The sequence below is a fragment of the Budorcas taxicolor genome, unplaced genomic scaffold (assembly GCF_023091745.1).
Source record: "Budorcas taxicolor isolate Tak-1 unplaced genomic scaffold, Takin1.1 scaffold597, whole genome shotgun sequence".
Classification (NCBI taxonomy): domain Eukaryota; kingdom Metazoa; phylum Chordata; class Mammalia; order Artiodactyla; family Bovidae; genus Budorcas; species Budorcas taxicolor.
In genome coordinates this window covers 24,430-31,149 of record NW_026292660.1, presented here as the reverse complement: position 1 = coordinate 31,149, position 6,720 = coordinate 24,430, and positions in this window count along the sequence as shown.

The following is a 6,720-nucleotide window of genomic DNA, read 5'->3' as shown; positions in this document are numbered from 1 at the left end:
AGCCGAGTCTTAACCACTGGACTGCCAGGGAAGTCTCCTCTCCAACAAAAAAAAATTTTTTTAAACCACCGTTCTTATTATTATTGCCACATTGTCAGAATTTTCCTTGCTCTTGAACCAGGACTGTCATATTCATCGCGCACCTACTGCTGTGTGTTAGGGACTGAAAACAAAGGTAAAAGTCAGACACAGGGTTTCCCTGCCTTCCAGGAGGGTTGGGCAGATTAGAGACAGTCTCACAGAATCTAAGCTTTGCCCAGCTTGGGTGTTCCTGGGAGGCCTTTTGGCTGCTGCACACACAGTCTTTCGTTGTTGCTGTGCTTGAATACACACTTTCTTTTCCCCTTCCAAGGCTGTGGGGAACAGACCTCTCAGGGCATTTCTCTGGAGGCATTTCCATTTTATACAAAATGGGGTGTTCAATTTGAAGGACCCTTTTCATTTTTTTCCTTAGATCTCCCTGGAAACTCAGCCTCTTTAGTTTAATGTTTTTTTGGGGAGGGTTTCGTTTTTGTGTTTAAAGGTCGAATTCTTCTACTGGGCAGCAACTATTCACCCTGACAGGCCAAACTGGTTTAGTTTATCACTTTTCACTCACCAAAAGATGCATTATCCTTAGTAAATAGAGGGGAATAATTAGCAGCATTTCCTTTGTTTTTGTTTGGATTTATTTTAGTGGTGTTCATTTTGGGTACATAAATAATAAATAAGATGCACTGTTGTTTGAAAATGTGCTTTAAATTTTAAGCTCTTCCCTGGTGGCTCAGATGGTAAAGCGTCTGCCTACAATGTGGGAGACCCGGGTTCGATCCCTGGGTTGGGAAGATCCGCTGGAGAAAGAAATGGTAATCCACTCCAGTACTATTGCCTGGAAAATCCCATGGACAGAGGAGCCTGGTAGGCTACAGTCCATGGGGTCGCAAAGAGTCGGACAAGACTGAGCGACTTCACTTGCTCACTTATAAATGGAGCATTTCATCCAATGTCTTAATCTGTTATTTCTCGGCATTTTTGATGGTTGTTCTTACAGGTGTAGGCTAGAGCTTAGCCCACCTGCACCTAAGAAAGGGCTTCCCTTGTGGCTTAGCTGGTAAAGAATCTGCCCACAATGCGGGAGACCTGGGTTCAATCCCTGGGGTGGGAAGAGCCCCTGGAGAAGGGAAAGGCTACCCACTGCAGTATTCTGGCCTGGAGAATTCCAGTCTATACAGCCCATGGGGTCACAAAGAGTTGGACACAACTGAGCAACTTTCACTTTCACCTAGGACAAGTCTGTTTTAGTTTTCCAAAATTTTTTTGTTTCCCAGGTTAATTTTATTCATTTTACCCATTGAGCTATCCCATACTGTTTCTTGGGCCACAAGATACCAAGACCTACTTGGGAACTGGAGCAAGCAGTTTTTACCTTCACAGTATCTGCAACCTGCACGCTCTGGAATAGGCCTGGTGGGCCCCTGGGAGTCCATACTGTGTTCCTTACCCACAGTGCTAGGCTGGTAAAGGTGCATTTGAAAGCTGGGAAAGGATTTCCCTGGCGGTCCAGTGGTTAAGACTCTGAGCTTCCAGCATTGGGGGCACAGGTTCCATCCCTGGTCAGGGAACTAGGACCCCACATGCCATGTGGCATGGCCAAAAAATTATCCCTTTAAAACCAAACAAAAAACCCAAACCACTTTATAATATAAAAAAAAATAACAAATTTAAAAATATTTAAAAAATAGAACACGTATTTAAAAAAAGAAAGTTGGGAAAAGCAGTTGCTAGTTATTAGCAGCTCATGGTCCCTGCCAACAGCAGGAAAGTCCCAGAGAAAAAGGAGGCCAAGCTATGCTCAAGCTGGACTCCATCCCCAACCTCATGTGGGAGAGGAGGCCAGCAGTTAGGTTTCTTTCTTGTCCATATAAAAAGCAGAAGGAAGAAAAAAAGGCAGAACTAGGTTTTGTGATTAGAATTTTAAAATTTGTATTGTTTTCTCTGTAACTACCCAAGCAATTTATAGAACTCTGTAAACTCTGGGAAGTACAGAAGTCTCAGAAGAAAATGAACATCTCAGGGAGAGATGGGAACTTTTAAGGAGGCAGGATTAAGTTTGAGATGGGGAAGAACTTGCTCACAGTTAGGCATGAGCTCCTGGTTCACTGACAATGTGGACAAGGAAGAGGACTGAACAAACAGCCTCTAAATGACTTGCCTGCTCTGATTTTGCAATGGGGCGGCCTGTCCTCAGCCTGCTGGCTTCTAGACAATGTGTCTCCTCTTCCTCACCACTACCCACACAGAGCAAGAGAGGCCAAAGTGAATCAAGTCTCTGAGAATGGCACGGGCAGAAGAGGGTTAGTTCCCAGGAAATGCCACGTCTGTTCATCCATTCACAATTCTTGAAATATGTATTGAGTAGTCATTATGGACTGCGCACCACGCCAAGCTCTAGGGATGTTCCATGAACAGCACAGACTCTAGACCAAATTCCCACATGGGCAGGAAGGTTGTACAGAGAAGAATTTAGTCACAATTGTTAACACGAAGAAGGAACAGCCATCCTAGCCCAGAAGTTAGGAATGCATCTTTGAGGAAGTCACCCTCCTTGCTGGGTGAGTAGGAGTTGGCGGGGCTGAGGACTGCGGAGGAGCCAGTCTACAGGATGTGTGAAGGTCTGTGTTAAGGAACCTTCAGGAAAGGAAACAAGGCCAGTGTGGTGGGTGTGTGGTGGCACGGGGCTCCTCTGTGAAGTGAGCTGGGCCCTATCTTGCAGAGCCATCGAGGGCTCTTTAGGGTGTGGAACCTTATGGTAAGGACAATGGGAGCCATGTGCAGAATTTTAAATGAGGAGTAATACGATCAGATTTGTGTTTATTTATTTATTTTAGTTTTGGTTGTGGGACCTTATGGTAAGGACAATGGGAGCCATTTGCAGAATTTTAAGTGAGGAGTAACCCGATCAGACTTGTGTTTATCTATTTATTTATTTTTGGTTGTGGTAAGTCTTCATTGCTGTGCAGGGACTTTCTCTAGTTGCGACTACTTTCTCTAGTTGCAACTCTTCCTTGCAGGGCACAGGCTTCTCATTGCAGTGGTTTCTTTTATGGAGCACGGGCTCTCGACGTACAGGCTCCATAGTTGCAGCCTGTGGGCTCTAGAGCAGAGGCTCAGTAGTTGTGACACTTGGGCTTAGTTTTTCTGAGGCATGTCGAATCTTCCCAGACCAGGGATCGAACCCAAGTCTCTTGCTTTAGCAGCAGATTCTTAACCACTGGGGCACAAATAAAGTCCCAGATTTGTGTTTTTAAGAAATCTTTCAGCTGCCATATGGAGAATATCTTGCAGGAAGGCAAGGTTGGAGGTCAGGGGACTAGTTAGGAGGCCAACATGAGCATTTAAGTGAGAGATGGTGCTGCTGGGCCTAGAAGAGGGATAATAGTAATGAAAATTAGGTTTGATTGAATATATAACTAAGTACCAGGCACCTGAGTGATTTCATTCAAGCCTCACAAACGCCTGTGAAGTTAGGTGTCATTATTACTGTTGTTGCATTTTTTTAAAGATATTTTTTGATATGGACCATTTTAAAAGTCTTGAATTTGTTACAAAATTGCTTCTGTTTTATGTTTTGGTTTTGGGCCCCAAGGCATGTGGGGTCTTAGCTCCCCAACCAAGGATCAAACTCGCACTCCCTGCATTGGAAGGTGAAGTCTTAACCACTGGACTGCCAGGGAAGTCCTTATTATTGTTGTTTTATAGAGAACACTGAGGCTCAGAGAGATTAAAAAAGTTGCCCAAGGTCACACAGCTGGTGAATGGAGAGTCAAGATTTGAACCTGGGCACTTTGAGTCAACATTTGAACCTTACCCAAGGTCACAGAGTAGAAAGTGTCAGAGTCAGGATATAAGCCCAGGCAGGTCCATCTGGTCAAAGCTATGGTTTTTCCAGTAGTCATGTACAGATGTTAGAGTTGGACCATAAAGAAGGCTAAGCACCGGAGAACTGATGTTTTCAAATTGTGGTGCTAAAGAAGACCCTTGAGAGTCCTTTGGACTACAAGGAGATCAAAACAGTTAATCCTAAAGGAAATCAACCCTGAATATTCATTGGAAGGACTGATGCTGATGTTGAAGCTCCAATACTTTGACCACCTGATGCAAAGAGCTAACTCATTGGAAAAGACCCCAATGCTGGGAAAGATTGAAGGCAACAGAAGGGAGCAGCAGAGGATGAGATGGTGAGGTAGTGTCACTGACTCAGTGGACATGAATTTGAGCAAGCTCCAGGAGATAACGAAAGACAGGGGAGCCTGGTGTGCTGCAGTCCATGGGGTGGCAAAGAGTCAGCCACGACTTGGTGACTGAGCAATAACAACAAGCTGGCTGTTAACCATATTAACAGGGAGCAGGCTCTTAACCATGGACCATGCAGCTTCCAGAAGCTTCTACAACATACTGGTCCTCCTACCCAGGGCCAGACTTCAACAAAGCAACCCTCACTCCAAGTGAAAGCCCAGAAATAAAATTGGCCCTCAGATATATAAAGTATAAAATTTGCGACTGGCATCTTTGGACCTAAGTTCACTTATGCAGAAATCGTGAACCTGCTATAAGCTGTTTATTAGCATGGCCTGTGGAGAAGGCAATGGCACCCCACTCCAGTACTCTTGCCTGGAAACTCCCATGGACAGAGGAGCCTGGTGGGCTGCAGTCCATGGGGTCGCTGAGGGTCAGACACGACTGAGCGACTTCACTTTCACTTTTCACTTTCACACGTTGGAGAAGGAAATGGCAACCCACTCCAGTGCTCTTGCCTGGAGAATCCCAGGGACAGGGGAGCCTGGTGGGCTGCCGTCTGTGGGGTCTCACAGAGTCAGACACGACTGAAGCGACTTAGCAGCAGCAGCAGCAGCAGCAGCAGCAGCACGGCCTGAGCTTCTGAAAGTGTTACTTTCCAGACATTATATTCTGAATTGGTTGGGAGGCTTTTTGTAGAAGGAGGACAAGTTATCTGATGGGGAGTCCACAGGGAGACTTTTCTCAGACTTCTGATGACATCATTCCATTACGTAGAGGTGGCCTTCTTGGTGTTGAAAAAAAGCTTTGGTTAATTTGGATGCCTATGGAATTATATTTGGAGCAATTGCTTTTAAAGGAAACCAGCGGAAGGGCAGTTCCTCGTAAGCATGGATATCTCTGTATAATGGAGACCACAGCTTTCCTCAAAGTATACACAACCCCTTGTGATCTAGAACCTGAAGGAGGTGGATACTCCTGTGCTTAAGTGTTAGTCTCTCAGTCATGGCCGACTCTTTGCGAACCCATGGACTGTAGCCCGCCAGGCTCTTCTGTCCATGGAATTCTCCCAGGCAAGAATACTGGAAAGGGTTGCCATTTCCTTCTCCAGGGGATCTTCCAGACCCAGGGAATGAACCCAGGTCTCCTGCATTGGCAGGAAGATTGTTTACCATCCGAGCCCCCAGGGAAGGTCATGTGTTTAAACAATCCTTCAGAGGAAACGTCAGCCCCTGGAGCCACCCACAGAAGTCATTCCTATTTCAGAACCTTCCAGAACTTCCCACCACTCTCAGGGAAGAACCCATGAAATTCACTGAGCCCCCATACTTGCCAACTTCTCTCTACCTTCAAGCCCCACTATGGAGTCTCACCTCCCCCCCGAAACATCCTATATGGGTCCCTTCTTGTCAGAAATGTCCTTTTCCCTTCCCTTCATGTGGATCCTTTCCATCTCACCCTTCAAGATCCTGCAGAAGGGTCTTAGGAAACTTTCTCCACTTGACCCAGGTACTACTAACATAGCTTTATTATTTATTGTTGTTTAGTTTCTCAGTCATGTCTAGCTTTTTTCGACCCCATGGACAGCAGCACACCAGGCTTCCCTGTCCTTCACCATCTCCTGGAGTTTTATTATACACAAATTATAATTATCTGGTTATGGGTGTCTTTCTCTTTAAACAAAGAGGCCAGGGATCAACTTATTAGTCTTCATTTTTCTTCCTTCTCCTCATCTGTGGCCCTTCTGTCCAGCACAGCACCTGTTGAGCAATACTAGGCAGATTACCCTTCCCGAATTCTGACCCCACCTCCCTCCAACCTCACCTTAGCAAGGCTGTCCTGACCACAGACTAATGTCTATGCTGAAGTGTCTGTGTTTTGGACCATATGAAACCTGACTTCCCTACGTCTCTGAGCTAGGAGTGGATCCCCAGAACACAATTCAATGGCTGGCGTGTGACCTGTAATGACCTGGGGGAAAATGATGAACCAAGCCCTCAGGCTCTGCTTTTAGGAATGTGAAGTAAGAAGCAGCATTGGCAGAAGACAGGGGTGTGAGTGAGTCACATGAAGGGAGAGAACATGGGTGAAGACTGAGGGACGCTGGCTACCCAAGTGTCCAGAGCTTCCTTGGCTCCAGGCTGCCCTCCAGCTCTCGTCTGATTTCTGAGCTCCAGTTTCCCCATCGTGGTAGCCAGCCTCCAGGATGGCCCCATGACCATTCCCTTCTGGTACTCGCCTCTGCATAATCCCTTCTCACATTGAATAAAGCTGACTTGTGGGGCCAATAGGATATCGCAAAAGATGGGGTGTGTGACTTCCAACATAGAACATAAAAGACATTGCAGATTCCTCCTTGGTCTCTCAAATCAGTTCCTTTGGCAGAAGCCAGTCACCACACTGAAGACAGTCAAGCATCCGCGTAGAGAGGCCCTTACAGAGAGG